At 40.7% G+C, this 22,796-nt stretch overlaps 1 protein-coding gene across 4 annotated transcripts in view; it reads right to left on the bottom strand.

Annotated features, from left to right (window-relative positions):
• GHR (growth hormone receptor) overlaps positions 1–22,796 on the bottom strand; it is a 188,727-nt gene that overhangs the window by 16,172 nt on the left and 149,759 nt on the right. The gene's annotated exons all lie outside the window — the stretch shown is intronic.

The following is a 22,796-nucleotide window of genomic DNA, read 5'->3' as shown; positions in this document are numbered from 1 at the left end:
ACCAATAGACATGGATGACTCCCCCCGCCCAATTGTTTGTACACACAGCAAGGTACTCACTAGAATGTGAGCAGAACACAACTTCAGATCCAAACACCCCTTATATTGTGAGGGTGTTCACCATCCAAACATAAATTCATATAAACGTTTTGCAAGTGATGCAGATACTGATAATGGGCCAAATCAAAAGCTCTGATCTAACATGGTCAAACTAGAGTGTTTGAAATAAGATCCAGGGTGAAATTCTGTCCTCTTACAGTCAATGGGACTTTTGTTATTAACTTCAATGAGGCCTGGATATTACCCCCAGACTTTCTTACTTGAGTCCAGTGAACTTCATTCACTATACAACCCTGTCTGATTTACTATCCAGCCTGGACACTGAACGGTGTAGGAGTCCTGTTGTAACAACAGTCATTAAAGCAAGATGAAGTATTTTCAAGGAATTCATTGAAAAATGCATTTTTCAAAGCACCAAAACTTCATGAATTTGGGTTGAATTCAGTAAATAATGTCAGCTGAAAAATAAATGTTGCAAGTGTCAGAATAGTTTTGAAAATGATGTTTAGAATCCTTTTGACCTGAATAAATTATTTGTTTGCTTGTTTTTTGGGCTGGTGAGAAAAATTAAAAACAATTCAGTTTTGCTTCTAATATAATAATTTTATTTGTTTTTTATTTTTGGTTCAGCCAGTGAACCAGAAAAATAAATTATTCACTCAGTTCTATCTGTGATCATGGAAATAAAGATTATAGTAATGCATCTACATAAGGGGGCTGGGTGGAGTAAAAACTTACAAAAGCAAACTCTCATTTCCTAATTTTTGAGTGCTCTTTTTACAAACTTAACTTCTTTTAACGTAGTTTATCCCAATGGAATTTTCTACATTTAAAAAATAAATTGAAGAAACAATGAATTGTCAACGTATGCAATTACAGAGCCAGGAATAGAACTGTCTCTGCTACATGATACAGGTAATCAGTGACATATGTGAAGGTGCTTATATAATTCCTATTCCATGCAAGGAAGCCAGGGCCCCCATAGTCCCTATTTCCACCCTCATCTACATGGACAGAGAACAGCTGTGACCAATTTCAGTCAAATAGATAAAAGTTTAAGAAAATGATAAACTGAAAAAGACCCTTTCTAAAATATGCTCAGCTACATATGCTCACTCTATTCATAAGTAGGGCTCTATAACAATTCATTTCCTCAATTCCAGATGTAGAGAGACCCACATTCCCTTCTTAATATGATCATGGTGGAGGAAAGCACAGTTTGTGGTGCTGAGATGATAAAGCGAATGCTCAGTGTACACACAAAATAAAATCAGCTGTTGCAACAACTGCTTCAGTGTATTAACACTGAAGCTTTAACGTTTAAAATAGGTTCTACTACTTCCCACTGGGCATTCTTATTCAACTCTGATATAATCAACGCCTTATCACTAAAGCAGCCAATACCATATCTGCAGGATGCCAAACAAACATATTTAGTTCCTCTTATCTGTAACACTGCTGCACACGTAATTTCCCAGCTTCCCATAACTGGGACACCAATACAATTGGGCTGGCTTTCCTCCTATTAAGAAGATTTAGAAAAATCTCTTTGATAGAATAAATATAGTTCTAGTGCATGGAATGGATAGAAGTTCTTTATCAATAAATGATGCTGTAATTGCAGGAAACAAAATATTCATAAAATCCCAAATCAAAAGTGTTTGAAAACTAGCTCTTATGGGCCCAGTTCTGCACTAGCTTTGGGCTCCATCTCTGGTTAAAACTGAACTCACACTCACCATGGTATATGAGAGATAAAATAAGGAGCCTAATAATATCTAACTACTGCTGGGTAGATAGATAACATTGTCAAAGTCACAGGCAGTCCTGATGGGCAGAATAAGCATGCTACATAAACAGCAAATCTTACCCTTTATTTTAACTTCCTAATCCCAGGAGAAAATGTCTTTCAAATCTCCTTTCTTTGCCACCTGCCCATGACAGGAGTCTTATGTTTATTTCAAGGCAATCTTTGAATAAGTTGATCCTTCAACAACCTCAATAGTTTTTAGGCATGAAAGATTTCCGTACAATACATATGTACTCAGTTTCTTGATTTGTAATTTATGACTTTGTTTTTTTATGATCAGTGCCAGAGTTTGTAATACAAATTTTTCTAGCTGATCGCATCTAGCCCCTGTGTCAAGTTTCCAGGCTCCACAACAGCAATTCTTAATGACCACAGGAAAGGTTGTGAACTTGACTTACATAATGCTTGGCACTCTTTGAGCAAGTCTCCTGAGAATTCTTTACTTCCCACTAAAAATCAGTTATCAACATGTTACAGGGCCCTGCCTGAGCTCTATCTCCTGAACACAAATGAGATACACAATAGCTAAACTGAAATTAATTTAGACAAAGTGAGTAGGTTTAGGCTACTGAAGGTAAAGGTTAAAGACATTCATCTGGGAATCTCTCGAGATGAGATTTAAAACAGACTAAAACAGCAAAACAAAACACTGAATGTGTATTCTTGTTTTCCTACTTGACCATATCAGCTAAAGTATAAAAGATGCTGTCAACAAAAATGTTCACTCTGTGCACTTTAACGAATATTAGAATAGCTAGTAATCTCAAACTTGCTAAATGTTCAGGCCCAACAGCAGAAGGTATTATGCAGTAGGGAACGCTCCAGTGAGTCTGTGGCTTCCATAGCACATCTGGCTAAAAATTACTTGTCTCTGCCTTGGGAATCAGCTTAATGTACAACTACTACTAGTCATGATACAAAAGCCAAAAAACACTTCAGATCTTGCTGTTTATTTTGTTAAGACCACATATTAGCTATGGTCTGAGCTCTGGCTCAGTTGGAAGCAGCTGCTCCAATACAGTAGCAAAACCAGTGCATTTTATGGAAATAATTGAGAATGTAAGCATGTCACCTATCTCTTGTGATTATCTATGGGTTAGTTGCCAGCTTGGTGTTCTTTTCCATACAGCTCAGTTTCAACTGCAAATATGGTTTAGCCATTCAAAAACAGTATATTACTATAACTACAGACTAATGGAAACAGTATGTGTAGCCAGCCCTTTAAACAAAAAGCTACGTAAATGAAGATAGAGGGAAATCAATCCACAAAGGACTGAGCCTGACAGAATACTGAATCCTAAATTTCATTAAGGGCTAATGTCTGTAAACTGGAATATGGCACATCCAAAAGTAGGCCACTTACAGCTTGATTCATGGCAGAACTCCCACAGACACCAGTACGCCAATATTATTTTGATAACAACGATGGTATACTACTCTGGATCAAGGGAACTGTATGGATGCTTACACTGAAGGATTGTGGGTGCAGGTTCGTTCCTCTTCATTCCTCCTTCAAAGAGTTCTGGGATAAGCTTTGTCTTTTCATCTGAAACTCTCAACTTCTTATTGTAATAATCTGGTTAATATAGTACCCTTGTCCCCTACTCTGTGTGTGCGCGCGCGTGTGTGCATGTGTAGTCCGTCAGTTCAATGATGATGTTTTCATGCTCTCTTGTTGTGGATTCTGGAGTGCCTCTGAAGTCCAAAGCGTGACGTGCATGCTCGTGAGCAGATCAGCAGACAAAGTCATTGGTAGCTTTAGCAGTAATATGATGTTTTTCCCTTGCAACTAACAATCAATTATTTCTGTCCTCTTCAAAGGCTTGAAAAGCTCTGAGTGTTGTGGGTTGCCCTGCTAATCTATTTAATGCAACCTTCTCAAGATCATCCGGTTTTATTGTACCAAAGTGTATGCTGGCCTTGATGCTGTCCTTGAAGTGCTTTCTGGGACGACCTTGATTCCGATGTCCTTGTGCCAATTCTCCATAGAAAATTTTCATGGGGAGTCGATGTTCAGGCATCCTAATGACGTGTCCAACCCAGCATAGTTGGGCTTTTATCAGCATGGCCTCGATTCTTTTGGAGAAGCTCCAGGTTGGTAATTTTGTCCTGTCGACGGATCCCCATAATGGCATGCAGAGACCACATATGGAAGGCCTCTAGCTGTTTAATATGCCATTTGATTGGTGTCCAGATCTCACAGCCGTAGAGGAGAGATGTGAATACAAAAGCATGTCCCCTACTAGATGGGATCAAAACTATTCAGTTGTTTGTCACAGGTCCTAAACTGCTAATACAGAGAGGAGGTTATCCTTTAGCTCAAGTGTCAGGGTCCTGTGCTTCTAGAGCAACAGGATCCGAGGTCTTTCTCCACTTTCACCATGAAATTTCAAGTGGTCATGTACTTGTTATGTTACGATATTTGTGTAGTGACGTATTAGAGGCAGGTAGAGAACAAACTGATCTCTACCCCCCTAACCTAACTACTGCTCCAAAAAATGTAAAAATCAAAGTATAAATTTTTAGCCTGGGTCTCAGCCAACAAGCCTTAGTACTGAACACTAAGAGGGCTTTATCCTGTACCCAGTAAATTAAATGGCAAAACTCCCATTCACATCAATGGGAGATGGATAAAATCCCTAGTATTTCCTAGCTTAGTTTCTCCTATGGCAGATCTGATGAACAGCAAATACTTTGATTACAAAAGAAAGCAGATGTTTCTGAACTAGATGAGATTAAGAAGCTATTCTTTATTTAATACAGGGTTCTGGTAGATGAAAAAGTAAAGTAATGATTCAAATGATACACAGGATCAAGCTACCTGACTGTAACAGATGCAGAAGGTCATATTCTCTCTTAAAAACTAAGAGCTTCTGGTTGTCTATTTAAAAGGTTTTTATAAATGACAAAGACAAGTGATAATGCAGAACAAATCAAAAAAAGAACACATACGTAAGAAACAATGGACAACAACATGTTCTGAAAAATAAAGTGACCTTAGGAAAAGATATTTTATGCAACAGGATGTAATACTTTCATTTAAGAAACTCTCAAAATGATCAGAACATAGAATTAGGGGAACTTAATGGAGAAAGATGGAGGAGAAAGTAAAGGAAAAGCTAAATGAGAAACAGACATTAGGAACTAAGGGACTATTGTAGTTGGGAGTTCATATAATGAAACTGAATGCTCAGTCAGTTTGAACTTACCCCCACCCTACATCCACTAAGGTCAATCAGTTTGGTTGTTTACTTTAATGGAAGTGGGATGATGTCTATTATGCTGGATATCAAGAGAACATGTTCTGAGATTCTAACTCAGTGATTGTTTCAAGATGCACAGAAAAATGAACAATGCTTGTTATCAATGGAAAGCAACTTCAAATATACACAGCCTTGTGCTAATAAACTATTAAGAACCTAATATGGGGAAACTGGAATTTTCCCTCCAGATGTGGTAAACAGATACAATAATACTAGCAAAGTAGGTCACTTTCTAGTCTATCACTACCTAGGCTCCAGGTAAAACCCTTGCATAAATGGACAGCAGTAAGGTTCTGGTTCAACTCCCCTCCTCCATTTGGGAAAGGGTAGAACTTTTTTCATGAATGTAAATCAGCAATGGAAGAGATCCCTTTGTATGACAATGCCTGGAAGAAAGAAAGTAGAATGTTCCTATATCTGAAAACTTAAAGGTTTTATTACTGAGGGTTGGTCTACACCACAGAGTTAGGTCGATGTAAGGCAGCTTACGTCAACCTAACTGTGTCTACACTATAACATTGCTCCTCCTGCTCCTGTAAGTTGCTTATTACATCGATCTAAAAAAATGTACCTCTGCGAGAGGCGTAGTGCTTAGGTCAGTGGAGTTAGGGCGATCACTACATTGCTTACATCGACAGTTAGCTGTGAGCACCAGGGTTGAGGGGGAGGGCTCTGGCTGTGTGCCCCAAGGTGGGGGAGCTCCGGCTGTGAGCCCTGAGGGGGCTGACAGCTTAGGCAGTAGGTCCCAGGGCAGGGCTCCAGCTGTCAATGCCTCATAATGCCCCACACAGTTAAATCAACAGAAGCACTCCTGGTGAGGATGCACGCCACCTACAGAGGGGGCATAGTGTGGACATGAACCACTGCAGTAATTACTGTGGTGGCTGTACATCGACTTAACTTAGGCCGACTTAATTATGTAGCGTGACAAGGCCTAAGAATGTTGAAGGAAAGGGCTGAAGAAGAGAACATTCCCAGCACCAATTTGCTGCCAACACTTAGGATACCAGAATGGCCCTTTTGCAAGGTTTCGTTGGTTATTTTTGCCTCAGTGGCACAGAAACTCTTGGCTACGTAGCTGCAGATATACAGAAATAGAGTTAGACCAATTCTACTGTATGGCAGTATAATGTGGTTGCTGAGGAAGGCTGAAGAGCACTGGATTGAAGCTTGCTCTGTAGCCAATAGGTATTTGCCAGGTAAGACATGTGAATAAGTTAAGGCAGTAAAGCAATGAGCCTACAAACCTCAGGCTTGTAAGACAACAGCTTATCTAAACAAGGCATAAAGCTCCAAAGCCTTACATGTGCAGTTAACCAGGAGTAACCCTGGATCATAAGCTATCACAAGACAGGGTGCTGTAATGACTAAACTGTTGACAGGTAACCACAAGACGCTCATTTATACCAGCTTGGCATATTTTAAGTTAGGAACATCAGCAGATGTCCCACCACAAGAATTTTAAGTTAGGAACATCAGCAGATGTCCCACCACAAGAATACCCAAGAAGGCAACTAGTTGACATATACGCTAATAAACTTGAGGTAAACAGCCAATTAACCTATGGGAGAAGGGCACCCAAACATTAGTAGGGTGAGGAAATATAAATAAGGAAAAGGGAATGAAATCCCTATTGATTATGCATTAGTAAAGCTAAGATTTTGTCATGGTTATTTTTAGTAAAAGTCACGGACAGGTCACGGGCAATAAACAAAAATTCATGGAAGCTGTGACCTGTCTGTGACTTTTGCTGCTGCGGCTCCATGGTTTCCCCTGCCACTGTGGAGGCTGGGAGCTGTGGAGTTCCCCTTCTGCCCACAGCAGCTGGAAGCTGTAGGGTGACCATATTTCCCAAGGAGAAGGACACCCCCAGCCACTCGCTCGAGGCATCCTACTCTCTCTTTGCGATGCTGTCACCCGTTGCTGAAACCCTGAGGAGGGGCCCCTCAGGAATCTGTCACCTGTCACTGGAACCTTGTAGGGGGCCCCTGTTGCTGCTGTCGCCAAAACCCTGCCAGGGCCCCGCTGGCTGCCAGCTCCAGAGTCCCGTAGCCCCTGGGGCTGAAGCAGAGAATGTCACAGAGGTCTCTGGAAGTCACGGACTCCGTGACTTCCATGCCCTCCGTGACATAAAAGGAGCCTTATGCATTAGGCATAGTAGCATTAGTGTAACACATTATAAAAGTTGTATCCTAGCCTGTGTTCTCTGGAAGCTGTAACTCTTGGGAGATGCCACAATGACAACCACTGATGACAAGAAGGATAACTAATATTTTGGTTCTTTTTGCAAAGGATGATATGAGTAGATGGATGCTCAGACGCATGACACATCCTGTGTTATCTCTAGCTACCTTGCTGTGTAGTAGCGTTTGTAACTTTGCTAACTGTGTTAATAAAACTGTTACAAGTACAGAGGGTTTCCCCTACACATTGGGGTTCCCAGCTGAACAGTAATTTTAATATACTGGGCCTGATTTTTGAACAAGAACCTACCAAACCTCAGACTGTTAATGGGGAATTCTTAAGTAATCAATGTAATTAATATACAATCAACAGATCAGGCTACAAGTTCTCATCATCTTTAACTGCTTCTCGATATTAAATGGCAGGACACAATCAACAACGAGGATATTTGTAGCTGAATCCAGAAACTACGTCCATCAGCACTAGTTCAGTTTCAGGAACTTCTTTAGTATGGACATGTTATTAGGATGGAAGACCAATGAATTATGATGCTTAGCAGTTCCTTGGTAAACTACACTACACGTGGCTGGCAATCACATGGCAAAAAAACGTCAGTGATGTAATAAAATCTCCGGTGAAGGACAAACTGAATATCCAGCTAGATCATCTTAAGAACCCAGCTTGAGATCAATCCAGGTTGAACTCAATCTGCATGGAAGCTATTTCCCTTTGGGATTTGCCCTGGCGATGATGAAGTACAGATCGGTTTGCTTGAGTAACAAGTATTCTCTAAATATTGTAGTAGGATTATGTAAATTGTCAACAAATATTGCTGGTTTCAACTCTCTAGGTTGTCAAAGGGATTTTTAACACTTTCTCAATCTAGTGTAGTTAATTAAGTTAAAGAGAAAAAAACCCCTATCGATAGAGAGGAGCCAGCTGAGGTGGTTCGGGCACCTGATAAGGATGCCCCCTGGGAGCCGAGCACATCAGAAAGAAAAAAACCTATACAGGAACTTAAGAGTGGGAAATGAGGCAGCAATGGTCAATTATTTCCTCTCTTAGGGCCAAACCCTCCCGCCCTGTGACATATTCTCTCCAAATCTCCCTTTCCCCTCAGTGCGCAGAGGAGCCACACCACTCATTGTAGGCAAGCAGGATCCTCCAGTGGCCTCAGAAGACCAGTCAGGATTTGTCCCTTAGAAAACCAGCCTGCAGACATAAACAACACAGGCACAACTGACTGCATTAGTAAGTACAGTAAAAGTTTGTACTTCTCTCATTTACAAAACAATAACGGTAACTAAGAAGTTTCCAATTATTTCTCAATTTATCTGAGTGACTCAGCTTGCAATTATGTTTCAAGGAGTGATGGGGAAACAGATGCTTGTGTCTTTTTATTATCTAAAATTGAATCTTCTTGTGAAAAAGACTAGCAGTACATTTATGTATTGCACACAATTAGTGTAGTCAATCAGCATTAGGCTGATGTTTTCTGTAGGATGTGGTTCAAGCTGTACTCTCATCAGAAGGATAAATAAGGAGAGTGCAGCATAGGTGGTAAATGAATATCACAAATGACTGACTATGCTCTTCAATAGCAAGTAATGCTCCTGGAAGAGCGTAACTGCTGTTAATTCTGTGTCTACTCCAAAATGCCCATTTCTAAGCCCTCCATGAACAGAAAACAGGTCTCAGAAAAATCAAGACTAAATACTCTTGGATTTTAGGTTTAACTCTATGCCCAGGAGGGAGAAGAGGATCTTTCCTCTGACCTGACACTCTCACTCTAAATTATTTTTCTTTTACCATTAAGCACATTTTTACTTTCATGGATCATGGCCACAATGGCTCCTCTGTGATGTTTCCATTTCAAGTATGACACTTGCAGTCTAAAATCGTTACCCTGAATGCTTGTTTATGGGTCAAATTCAGGCCCTTAGCACTGTCGATACACAGAGGAACACACATAAATGCAGAAAAGTTGCATTACTGTGGGCTGACAGTCAGACTAGCTGCTGCTTCCTCTGAAACCATCTGCAGTAAACATGGGGCAGCTCTTTCAGGGGACATAGGCACTAAACAACAAGGACCTGATCCCAGGCCTCAATGACACATCATGCTGTGGAGGACCTGAGTGTTTTGGGGACAAAGAATCCGTGTCCTCTTTTATAGTGTGATCATCAGCATGGTATTTGGTAATTTTGAGCATATTTATGTGCAGCCATAGGAATGAATTTGCACACTTTTCTACCGTGAAGTCGCCCCATCCCAGCACAAGTACCTTTTTAGAAGAGGACAGAGAGTTAGTAGGCCGAGCATTAAGTATTTAGGCTGTAGAGTTTTATAACTTAAAGGCTATCATGAAGGCATATAATGTCCATCCCTCTTCCTCAGCAGAACTTCATTGCCACAACTTTTCTCTGGATAGGAGTCCCTCTAATCTGTAGCTGCACTAACAGAACTTGTCTAAAAAATGTATTTGCCTTCACTATCTCCGCTTTTCTTTATTATTTAACATACTGTATTATGGTTACATATTTATTTATTGGTAAGATTATTTTCCTGGAATCAGTTGCCTGCTGAGGACCTGAATTTTTAGTTAGGGATTAACTGTCCTATATTCTAATGATCTGAAACTATAAGGATTCTGCACTATACTGATTTTATCACTTAGTATAAAAAAGTGTATTGGGGAAAAATAAATCTGCATATTATTCATTATGAAGAGAAATAACGTATTTATTCAAAAGATAGATACTGCATATTGAATACAAAAAAGTATGGCAAATTAATTAATTAAATCATTTAGAATCACAAACCCTACTCTATATTCTTCCATTTAGTATTTAAATAAACATTGAGTGCTATACAAATACTAATAAATGTCATTTTCACTTGCCAATGTAAATTATCTTTAGGAAGAGGAACTCAGCAGAACCAATATAACCAGCTAGGGCTTTCAGCATTTGTGCAACTTGTGTTAACGTACTGTCCTATTTTTAAATTTTTATTTCTTATTTTTGAGCACTTGAACGTGGTAGGTGCTACACAGAGCAGCAGCTGGTGAACTTTGTGGCACTTGGGCATAGCCTAAAAAACAAACCATGTGCACTTGCCCCCATGGACTGCCATCCAGCCCCACCCCCAAACATGGCAAACTGGAGGATGGGCCCTAGGAAGTCTGCCCTCCCATGCTGCCTAGGGCCCTTACTTACCCTAGCCAGTCCCGGGCCTGGACTCTTCCCAGGATGGTGGTGGTCCTACTCTTCTCTTTACTCTGTTACGTTCCCTCTCTCCACTGCCTCATCCCCTACAGACTGCACAGTGAAGGTCTGATAGGAGGCAAATTGTGGCCATTCTGAGTGAGGTTTGGAGCACCACATTCCCTGCCCAAGTCACAAGCTGTGGTGACTGCAGAGTGCTCTGAAGTGTTGCACTCCAACTGCATTGTAGACCCTGCTGGCGTGCTCTAGAAGATCCCTGAGCACATTAATGTAGTCAAGCCTGTGGATTGGGCAGTGAATCCAGCATCCCAAATCACACTCAGAATTGGCCTGGGTTTCCTTCTATCAGAACTTCACTCAGCAGTCTCTGCACGAGCCAGAAGGGGGGTGATGAAGAGCACCTTGCTACTATACAAATCGCAAACCCAACAAGTCTATAGCAGCCCCTCTCCATGCATGCTTTACTTTGGGGGATGGGGCAGTGCCCCAATGCCCTCTGTATTTGAGCCTCCACTGGCACAGAGATAAATAGAATCACATTTCCTGCCTCAAATAGCTTATAATCTGAACTCAGATTCATAATGAGAAGGTCACACACAAACTTAAAGGTCAGGGACACGGGGAGGTAGGACCGAAGTGTTGCAATTTGGCCTAGTCCTGCTCTCTGAACAGACACCAGTCTGTTGTGATGGGAATCAGCCACTGAATCCCATATGGTTCCAAGCCTCCTCAGTCTGGGTAGTGACTGGTTACTGTTCCTAACTCTGGGTCTCAGGAGTACTCCCAGATGAAGACCCTGTGTCTGACACCCTTCTGGGCAGTGGGACCTCATAGTCCAGTTGCCTTGACCCCAGAACCAATGCCACAGCCCCTCTGAGAACCCCTGTCACTTATGCATCCTCCACCCAGAGTCCACTTGGCTGTGGGAGCCCTGTTTTTTTCTAGCTACACCCTTAAGGGACAACATGACAATATGGCATGGAAGCACAGGCTTAGCAAAGGAATTTCTTAACCACAAACACTTTTACTCTTAAAAGAGCTGCAAGATCTTAGGAAAACAACCAACTCCTGAATGTAATCCGCCTCAGTGTGTCCCAACCACCTATGAGTCTCCAGCGTTTGTCCTTTAGACCAGGAAACTGTTCCTGCCTACTTGGTCTGGTCTTCAAGCAGTGGAATGGCTCCCTTTGCTTAGAGAGCATTCCTCTTTTAAAACAGCTCCTGATACTTTCCTGCCCCCGTTTTTCTGCTGGGGTCTTCCCAGGCTCCAACCTCCAGATCAGCTTCTGGGAGAGTTGTTCAAAGTGAATGGCCCATCTGGTAGCAACTCATTGTTTCACTAGGGGAACTTTCTAGACAGTCTTTCTACTAAGTGCCAAGTTCCTGCTACAAAATGATTGCTCAGAGCCACAGTAACGGTTACTTTAAAAATGGAGGTTGAAATACAACATGGCGTACACAAAACCAAAATAGAATTCACACGTTGACAGACATATCCCACAAACCATCACACAAGGTTATAATAGTAAAGTAACTCAGTTACTTTGTCAGGCATATACACATCCTGATGGTTCAGCTAAATTTGATTTTTAAGTTTCCCCTTTTGATTAACATTAATTCTTTTCTTATAGGCAAAAAGGCAGAAGAAAACTGAATGAGGAGAGGGGAGGCATCTTGGTTACCAGGCTTCGAAATGGCATTCCACACAGAAGGGGCGGCACAGAAGGAGGTGGGAATGGGAAAACAAAGAGCGTTATGAAGAAAACTTCACTGACAGCGTGGAAGAGACTGAGTGAAAGCAAAAGGAGATATAGACTGGGGCTGGGTATGCAGGGCCTTGAACAAGGCCAGAGGGATTGAATTCAAAGCCTAGATTTCTCTATGCTGGACACTAGCAAACCATCTGTCTGTAACCTGCTCACATGTTCCATAAGCCCATAGACAATGGGGCAAAAGAAAGCCCAAAGTGCTTCATACCCCGTTCTTTGAGGCACTTGTGGATGTGTCACACCTTGGACCTAATGATATGCTAAATAGCAAGTGCACAGTTCATTAGGACTGATCAAATATTGCACTAGGTCCTGGAATGGAAGCAGCTAGACCCCCTGAGTTCCTTTAAAGAAGGGAGAGGATGGTAGCCAGATGCCCCTTGTAACCCTGTGTGGGTTAGGTGGATATATACTCTTAACCTGACTCACTCCAACAACTGCCTGATCCCTCTTACATGTAGCTGCCCTCCTTCCCATGTGACAAAGGGAAGGCTTTGACATTAGAAACCTGGTCAACCTAGTCTTGGATAGAAAGAGACATTCACAATCACCAAAAAGTCAGAAAAGAATTCTGTTGATGACATTTAATACTATCCTGACTGGTCAGCACAGTAGCTGGGCATGGATGCAATACCTGTGTAGTTCTCTAGATGGCAGCAAATATTTACACATTAGTACCCTAAGTTTTACTAGAAGAGCAACACAGACATGTATATGAAGAGAACACCACGTGGGGAATGCACTACGAAGTGAAAGTTAAGGTGCGGGGGAATGCAAAACACACAGTGGGAGTGGATTGAGAGGAACAGACAACATGGAACTCGAAGGGAAGAGGAAGAAAAATGAACAAAGAAATATACTAGGAAAAATAAAACAGGAGATGGATAGAAAAGGGAAAGGAAAGCATGAGAGAACGTAAATAGGACGACTGGAGTTGGAAGATAAGATGGAAGGAACATAGAAAGGACAACTGTGCAACCCAGGAGAGATCTCAAAACAGTGAAAGAAAAATCTAGATAGTTTTATTTACCAACCAGCCCTCACTGAAGCCCCACCTAATGATACAGAAACAGCACAGACAGTCTAGTAGAAAATATCCCCTTAGAATCAAGTGAGATTGTCAAAATGCAAGAAAAAGGGTGGGCGGGGGCGCGGAGGGATAACCTGGAGTTATACATGAGCCCAACAGTGGTCAAAAGAAAAGTAGATTTAACTGAAAACATTTTTGAAATATTTCCAAAAATCAGAGTTGAACTGTGCCAATTGTTTTTGAAGAACAAGTTTCATGCCTTAGGGATGGGATGGAAGTGGAATTTCCATATGTCTTTGTACTCGGAGACTAATATCCAATCTGGTGACACCTCAACTACACAAATCCAAAACCTCAACTCCAGACCCATTTACAGAGCAGGGCACATTCAGGATACCAAAGGGATCACCTCCCTGGTCATGACCTTCCATGACAGTTGCATTCCTTAGGAACAATGGAATTGTCAATTACAAAGGTGAGCTTACCAAAAATAAGCTATCCTAAGGCAAAGAAACCCGGCTAAAAGAGAATGAGAATAAATGACTCTTGGGCTCATGAGGGCACATGTTGCTGTTATAAGGTCAGTCTGTGGAAATACACTCGTACCGCATTCAGTAGAGAGGGTCTGACTGAAAATGAACCAAGATTTGTAACCTGACTCACTATCACTGAAGGCACCACATTGATAAGAAGGGAAAAGGAGGAGCTAGCCCCTCGTAATGACGACTTCTGCCCAGTAACAAATGTTCTAGTTTCCCAGAATTGTGGACACAGTGGGTGAAATCCTGGTGAGACTGAAGTCATTGAGAGTTCTGCCACTGACCTCAGTGGGACCAGGATCTCCTCTGTTAAGTCCAACACAGCTATCTCTCATTATTGTCCAAAGCATTCCAGCCATCAAATTTGCAGGGCCCCTTGGGCAAGAGACACACAGCTGCGCATTATCACTTTACTCATGACACTTTATACTCAACTTCATGACACCATCAAAAGGACTCATGTCAGGCACAGAATCCTCCCAATAGTTCATGAAGTTGGAGCTGAAGAAATTACAGCACATTGGATATTTCCCCTGGGTAACTGGTGGTGATATTGGGCCTGCATCAGAGTTCATTATTTACACTAAGTCACTCCTGTTTTACACTGGCATGCATGAGATCAGAATCAAGCCTATGATACCTGAACTTATCATTCTTGAACATTCAGGCTGCTGCCGATTTCTGCAGATATTCATGTAGATAAATGGCAAGAGCCATTTGCCAAAACAAAACAACGATTACTTAATTTGTGTAGAGCAATGTTATCTGACTGGCAGGCAGAACAATCCCACTTTATATTCTCCCTGGATCTTTTAGGCAAGGTGTACACTAATTTTCCAATGGCTACACAAAATCTAAAGAGACTGAAAACTCAGCTATTTTTAGGCACAGGGAGAGTGAAAATAGCAGCCATCTCTACAGAATAAGCATCTATAGGAAGTTTACTGGTGGCAAGTACTCTGAATTTGTGGGAAATAAAACCTCCCAAAAAATCCTTACATAAAATTGCCCAGAGTTGGTAAACCACAGAGATCCTGTTTTTCAATTTGAAGATATATTCACTGCTAAATCAGACCTGAAGAATTGCTCTGTGTAAGAGCAAAAGCATCTTTCTTTCACCAACAGAAGCTGGTCCAATAAAAGATAATACCAGCCCACGTAGTCAGCCCAAAATTAGATATATAGCAGCTTCTTTCTGCAATTACAAACTCTCAAACTGACATTTTTGTACAAAACAATGTCATTTCATTGCCTTTTCATACTGGGGTATAGGCCAATCAATGTGTGTGCATTTGTGGGGAGGGATGAAAATTTCATTTTTCATTCAGGGCATCCTCTGAGCGGCTCTGAAACAACATCATTCTTTCACTAGAAGGCATATATCAACACAGAACAGAAAACTGTACAGAATAATGGGACATTTCAAAGCCATGTAAGGGACCAGGAAACCCAGTTCCCATTAATTTTAACTGGATATCAAAATCCTTTAGGCAGCTTTGAAAATTTCAGCCCAAGACTTTTTGGGAAGGAAATACATGTGATTTTGCATTTTCTGAGGCCAAGAAAGCATGCTTTGTGTTATCCAGTATTCTTTTTATATATAATATTTGGATCCTATGATCCTTCTTCATTTAAGAAACGTATGATCAGTTCAGTTTTGGTACTGTAGAAATCTATGGTAAAAAGTGTTTCCTTTGTGGTTTTTAAATGGCAAGATTAATCATTATAGTATGGAAGTTTATTGATCCACTGCAATAATAGAACTCTGAATTAGTGTATCTTCAGTTATGATTCACCAACCCACAGGAAGCTCCAATGAAATTGTAAAGAAATACAAAATAAAGGAACAACAAAGTACTGATTTTCCTCTCATTTTGTCTTCAAATTGATGATGCATCTTCATTTTTTCCTCATATTTTTTTTTGCAAATTACTCAATAGCCCCTCTCTTCCAAGCATTTAAAAAAGAAACTGTTTGACAACACTGTCCTCTACACACATTCCCTGTTGTTTTGAGGTTTCTCAGAAGTTTACTAAAGATTTTTACTTTAATAGAGTTTCTAAAACAATAACCTCTCTATCATATCACCATTTTTAACAAAACATTGGATCTGCATAGAGAATTGAATTATCATAAAGTTCAGAAAACCATAGAAGTGTTGTCAGCTAAATCAGCAACCTACTTTTGCATATACACTTTCATTGCTACTTTGATTCCTGGGTCCATCTGGATTAGTGAGCATGAAGGAAAATAAATGCGGCCCCATTAGCTAAATTTTGTTTGAAGGAGCCATAAAATTTCTCCAAAAGGTCAATTTCTATGAATGATTAATCTTTTTTAATATTCAACCAATGTTAGATTCAGGAGGGTGCAAACAAAGAGAAATAATTAAAGTGGCACAAGCACCTATATCTCAGAGCAACAGGATTAAATTAAAGAAAGGAGAAATTTAGGTTGAATATCAAGAAAACCTTCCTAACAGTGAGTTCTATCAGATGGTGGAGCAGTCTCCCAAATACCAAAGGAAGCAGCAGACATTTAAATTAGGTTTGACAAAGGAATGGAGAATATACACATGGGAACAGACTTGCACTGGAAGGGAGTTGGACCAAATGGCCTAGTACACCCCCCAATCCCTCCAGCAACTTTAATTTCTGTGATCCTTGGGGCTACACGCATAGAGGAGGTTTCTGATCATCTGCACAGCGTTGTCTAGCTTCATGTGTGTTTCCCAATTCAGCCTTATATTACTATTGCATTTGGTGAGTCGTGCACAAATTTGGACCATACAGGTGTGAGCAATCTACAGTAAGCAGATTAGTAAAGTAAACCGCAGCCTTTTCTGACAAGTTTCCAGAGGTGATTTAAGTTTTATGTATCCTCTGCTGACCTCTCCTTTTCAAACACTCACTGCCTCTTTGTGAGAATCCAGCACTGCCAGTTTTACGTTTCAGGTCTGTCCATTCTCAGTCATTCCTGCTAGTAAGACCCAGTCATAGGAAAGAGAACAACAGGAGGCAAAAGCCACCAAACCCTTCCTCTTCTAGTTATTGCACTCTAAAACATGGGCTCCTAGGGACAAATTTACCCCTGGTGTAAGAGCAGGGCAGTGGAGTTACAACTAGGATGGATTTGACCTCTGAAAGCTGGGGATTTATCTTCTGGCTTGGCTCCTACCAATGTGTTTGAATTGACTGGCTTTCAAATAAAGGGAGGTGGAATTGGAGGTACATCTGCAGATTGGTCATTTGAACATGCGACCATCTCATGACAGGAAAAACCAAAACGAGATATGAACTATATCTCATTATCTCACCAGTGCCAAAAGACAGCATGTGCCCTGCATCTGCAGTAATTGATACCATGGTTACTCTTTTCTGAGTAACAAAAGCTTCACTCGAAATGACTCCATGGGTTCCAAGTGTGTTTTGTCTGAAAGGGGTCCATTTTCAAAGGTTGTGTGACACTCAGAAAAAAGCTGCTTAAGTCCTGTGCTCATTTTTTATTTCAATTCATGAAACAACAAAAATGAGGTGCTTCTCTGAAAACTTCCTTAACTACCTAACAAATTCAATAAATCCAAAAGGAACAGCAATCCCAAAACACATACTACATAAGGTGGGGGGAGAGTGGGGAAGGTTAGCCAGAAGCTCTGTTCCCCTAAACATTAATTCTAAAAATATTTGTTTCTCCAACAGCCCTTCTAAAATGATATGGCTTGTTGTATGCTCTGAAGATCAACAGATTTGGGCTATTTCAGATCAAGAGAACATAGTTAATACATAAACAAATTTAGCACTGAAAATGGAAGGTGCTATATAAAAGTGCTTTGCAAACAACTTTGTAATCAATTTAATGCTGCTGTGAGGTGCATGTTATCCTTCTCTTATAAGTGGGGAAACTGAGTAAGAGAGATTAAGCAGCAGGTGGCTCCAAACCAAACTGGGGAGGTGAGAAGGAATGGGAGTTGTCAAAGCCAGAACTATTATTTTACAAGTTCCTGACAACATGTAGTCAGCCAGCCAGGAAATTCCATTTATGTCCAGATTTCTAAAGGCACTTACTAATCATTTATATAGTGCAATAATTTCACACCTTGCTTTTATAGAGTGAGGCACTTTCCTTGCCAGAAGTCTTTGCAATCCAAGAAAGATCATACAGAATTCACTGCCTTTGGCAGTTGAAATCTGTAACCTTGCTTCTGTTCCCTGCCTCTTCCCCTCCAGGGTTCTCTTCTATTTTGCCCTATTTTCCCTGTTTACTTTGTACAGATCAAAGGCAACATTCAAACTGATTATCTGTCCTTTGCTCTTGCTCCAATACTTTTGATTTGAAACTGCTGCTAATGATGCGCCACAAAGCACTTCACCAATCAGGACAATGAAGGTGACTATAATCCCATCTACACCTCTGTACTGTATGACAGAGAGGTTTCCACTCTGACAGTTCTCAATAAATAAATAAATAAATAATATAAAAAATACCACCACTTTCTCAGCCACAGGGACCACAGGCTATAATTACACAAAATGTTCATATGGTACTGAAGTACATGGAATTAAATGATTAATTCACCTCCTCTTCCAATAACAGAAAAACATGGTGACTGCAGGGAGTTTTATCATTTCAAGTACGTCTGTAACAACAAATACAAATAGAAAGAGCCTATGTACAAAATAAATTGAGCTCAGCGGTTTGGCTGTACACACTACCTGATAGTATTACACAGTAAAACAGACACGTGGCAACATGTTTTATTTTTAATTAAAGAGGCCTAAAGTTGGAACAGGAGACTAACAAAACATGCCCTGATGAGGGGAAGCCATGGCTTCTGTGAGCCTTATATTTGCTTGAAAATACCTCTGGAGACACTGCTCCTTCAAGTATCAGAGGGGTAGCCGTGTTAGTCTGGTTCTGTAGAAGCAGCAAAGAATCCTGTGGCACCTTATAGACTAACAGATGTTTTGCAGCATGAGCTTTCGTGGGTGAATACCCACTTCTTCGGATGCAAGCAGTGGAAATTTCCAGGGGCAGGTGTGTATATATAAGCAAGCAAGAAGCAAGCTAGAGATAACGAGGTTAGATCAATCAGCTGCTGGAACAGGGCCCCATCCTCCCTGATTGATCTAACCTCGTTATCTCTAGCTTGCTTCTTGCTTGCTTATATATACACACCTGCCCCTGGAAATTTCCACTGCTTGCATCCGAAGAAGTGGGTATTCACCCACGAAAGCTCATGCTGCAAAACGTCTGTTAGTCTATAAGGTGCCACAGGATTCTTTGCTGCTACTGCTCCTTCAGTTACAAATATTTTACATCAGTAAATGATTATTCAGTATGATAGCAAACCAGATCATTAGCTACCTTTAATATTTATCCACATTTTGTTTTCATTTCAAAGAAGGCAGAGTCCATAAATTATGTACTTAGAGGTTTTATGCCCATGCACAAAGCATAAAGCACAGAGCAGGTACAAGTACCAGGCAAAAATCTCGATATAAAGCAAATATTTGGTCTTGCAATAGATGCAATCTTTGTGCTTCTGATTATCTAGGAAAAATATTTGCTAGTGGCAGGGAGGGGGAAGCAAAGTCTAACTTTCTGTGGAACCTTGATGTTCAAGTAACACAATGGCCAGGCAGAAATAAATGTAATAGATTAGAAAACCTCAAGATGTCCCTGACCAGAGGAACAAAAGCAAATGGTGAAAACAAACTCATGAGTATGTTGCAAGACTGAGGTTTACATGGATCCATTGGTATGTCCAGGATGATAGGCTTTTATTGATACATTATCATGTTTGTGTTTCCTCGTTACCTTTGTGACTAGAATTAGCTCAGTCTGACAAGTTACATTAGGAGCTAATCTTTAACATCATGCATGCCTTTTTCTTCTAAATCAGCCCAAATGAAGAAACCTACACAAAGAATACCACTATCTTCATTATGAAGCATTTATGCAATAGATGTTCAGCCACTCAACTTGGCTTAACACTGGTCATTGGGATGGGCTAACTTCTGAAAGCATATTCAGCACTTAAAAGCTTGGATTCTTATCTGAATTTCTGGGAACTTGACTACTGGCCTGCAAATCAGAGCTGAAAAGCTGAGCAATGTCTCATGAGATTTCTAATGCCTCCCATTTCCAGCCAGGCTAGAAATATCATGAGAACAGTCTCTGTAGTGGTTTTTCAGCTCCTCCATTGTAGCCTTGGTTTGAACCAGGCAACAAAAGGGAAGGGGAAAGACACTAAAAATTAAAGATTAACATGTATTCTATTATCTTTGACGGTTTCTCCCTAAGAAAGAGTACTGCTATATAGATTCCAACGTACAACATAGCACAGAATAGACAGAGCTTTCCAGCCTCAGTGCATATTCCAGAATGAGTTGTAGACCATTTAAAATTTCAAGAAACTACTCAAAATCCACCTTTTCCATGAACTGTTCAAACTCTCATGACCAGATGCTGCACTGTGTCCTCTTTGTCCATGTGTGCGTTGTCCTATTTGAAGTGTCTGTCTAGACATGCCTTCATTGGGTATGGTTATGTTCATATTTTTATCGGCACATTTGTTGACAGTCTCAGCTAAGTGATCAAAGATTTACTGGATACACACTGAATTATTCTCCTTACCAAAGAGGTGCCAAATTAGCATTCAGGCACATTGGTGGGGAATGGAGGTGTGGGAGAAAGGGATGTTACGGTGCTGCTTCCTGTGCTGCACTTGTATGGATGGAAGAAAACATCAAACTCCAGTACCATTGGTCTGGTTCTGGTATCTTTCCCTGAGAGCTGAAATAACTAAAAATGAAACAAAACAAAACCAACTAAAAAAAATCCAGAGCTTGCAAAATAAAATGCTATGTTGTTGCATGGTGCTTATGCTTTAGAGAGCAAGTTAATTATGTTTGGAGAGGTTATCTATATGGCTTTGGATTCAACCATTTTGAAAAATCATTATAATTTTACAGTTCTCTACTATTACATTCTTCCCATACCAATGTTGGCACACAGGGCTGCAATCAGTCTCATCCATTCTTCGGTCATTTGCTGCTGCTTCTGTTTGCTCCATGATGTAGAGATCAAACTATTCTGCCCTTCCTTCTTCAGGTTTCTCTTGGGCACCCTGGTTTCCTCACATCAGCTAGTTTCTACTTGACAGCTTCATAAGAGAATCCGTGTACTGGCATATGAATATGTACTATTCAGAGTACATGCCCCAAATATGGCCAACACGTCCTCCTGATTCTGGTGGAAACGAGCTGCTAGTTGGTGATTTCTTGGATCTCTTCACTGGTGGCGAAGTCTTTCCAAAAAATGCCCAGAATCTTTCATAGCCACTTATTTTCAAAGGCATCTAGTTTTGTCTAAAGTTTTAAGTAGATCTCCAGCTCTTATAGCCATATATTAGCACCAAGATTATGTCTGAATTGAAAATTATCAGTTTTGTTCTGGTCCTGTAGGTGATAGATATGGCAATTTCCTGTAATATCCTTGAAAGACCTTATTGTATTAAATTATATATTATTGTGTGCTGGGATTGTATACAACTCCTGTGTGTGGGAGGAAAGAAATGAGGGAGGTAAGTGCAAAACGTAAGACCAAAGTTCAAAAGACTTTACTGAAAATGTTCCAGACAAGTATGCACTTTTGAGACAATAAGTCTTAAGTAGATTTCCTGGGGAATCCCTATGGAGAGATGTGACCCAGGAACCTCTTGGTTTCAACTGGCAGAGGACAAAGGGGATACAGAGTTTTCCAGGGATCTACTGGGTCAGATATTTACATAATTATTCACTAAAAAGTGACATGTAAGGACTTTATCAAGAGCCAGTAACCCATGTAAGGACTTTATCAAGGTCATTATAATCATTGTGAAGTGTTTGTACAGATAATATTTAAGGAGTTAGGTGTCTGTATTGAAAACTATATTCTTAAGGCAGGTTAGCAGGTGGTGACACATCTCTGACAGGTTCCTTTCTGGCAGGGGGCAACAGACACTTATGTCTCTTTCTGGTCTATTTGTACCCTGAGCCAGATGCTGAGTAAGAGATTGCAAAATCTACAAGAAAGGAGTATACAGCAAGAAAAATACCCAGCAGAGAGTGTCCTGCTTAAGAATAAGGACAATAGATTGTTCTGATGTACCTGGGGGTGCAAACTGACATCCAGGATCTTTCACTGAGGAGGCAAGCTGATGGCATGACTTGTTTCATAAACAGAAGACCACAGTCAATCCTGGTTGTAAAACGCTGAAAGGACTTTGGGTGAGCATTGCTCTATAATACAAGAAGTATCTATTTAAGTAAGTCTAGATTCTAGAATGCGTGTTATGATTTTATTTCATATGTAATCATGTTGCTTCCAATGCTACTACTTGCTATCACTTGAATCTCTGTACTTCGTTAAATAAACTTTTACTTGTTTTCACTGTAAACATACCTAAAGTGCTGTGTGTTAAATGGAGTGGTGATGTGAGGTGTAAATGGTAAGCTGGCACATACTGCTTCTCTAGAAGCAGCAAATCTGTGACTATTACAAGTGTGCAGTGGAACAGGGCCTGGACATTCCAGGGAGGGAGGTGCTTGCAGGACTTTGGGACCAGAGTGTGCATATCATTAACCTGCAGAGAGACAGCAAGGTCTTCACAGGCTTAGAGGGGAGTGCTTGCGCTGCCTATGGCCAGTTGAGTTGGGGAGCTGATCCACGGCAGACACAGGCAAAGATTTCTCATGCTAAAGCCAGGTAGCAGCAGGGTGCCGCACAACCCCAAAAGGTAATAATTGGAGATATACCAATCTCCTAGAACTGGAAGGGACCTTGAAAGGTCATTGAGTCCAGCCCCTGCCTTCACTAGCAGGACCAATTTTTGCCCCAGATCCCTAAGTGGCCCCCTCAAGGATTGAACTCA

Source organism: Mauremys reevesii, linkage group 6 (assembly GCF_016161935.1).
Source record: "Mauremys reevesii isolate NIE-2019 linkage group 6, ASM1616193v1, whole genome shotgun sequence".
Taxonomy (NCBI): domain Eukaryota; kingdom Metazoa; phylum Chordata; order Testudines; family Geoemydidae; genus Mauremys; species Mauremys reevesii.
This window is presented reverse-complemented; position numbering and strand designations above follow the sequence as displayed.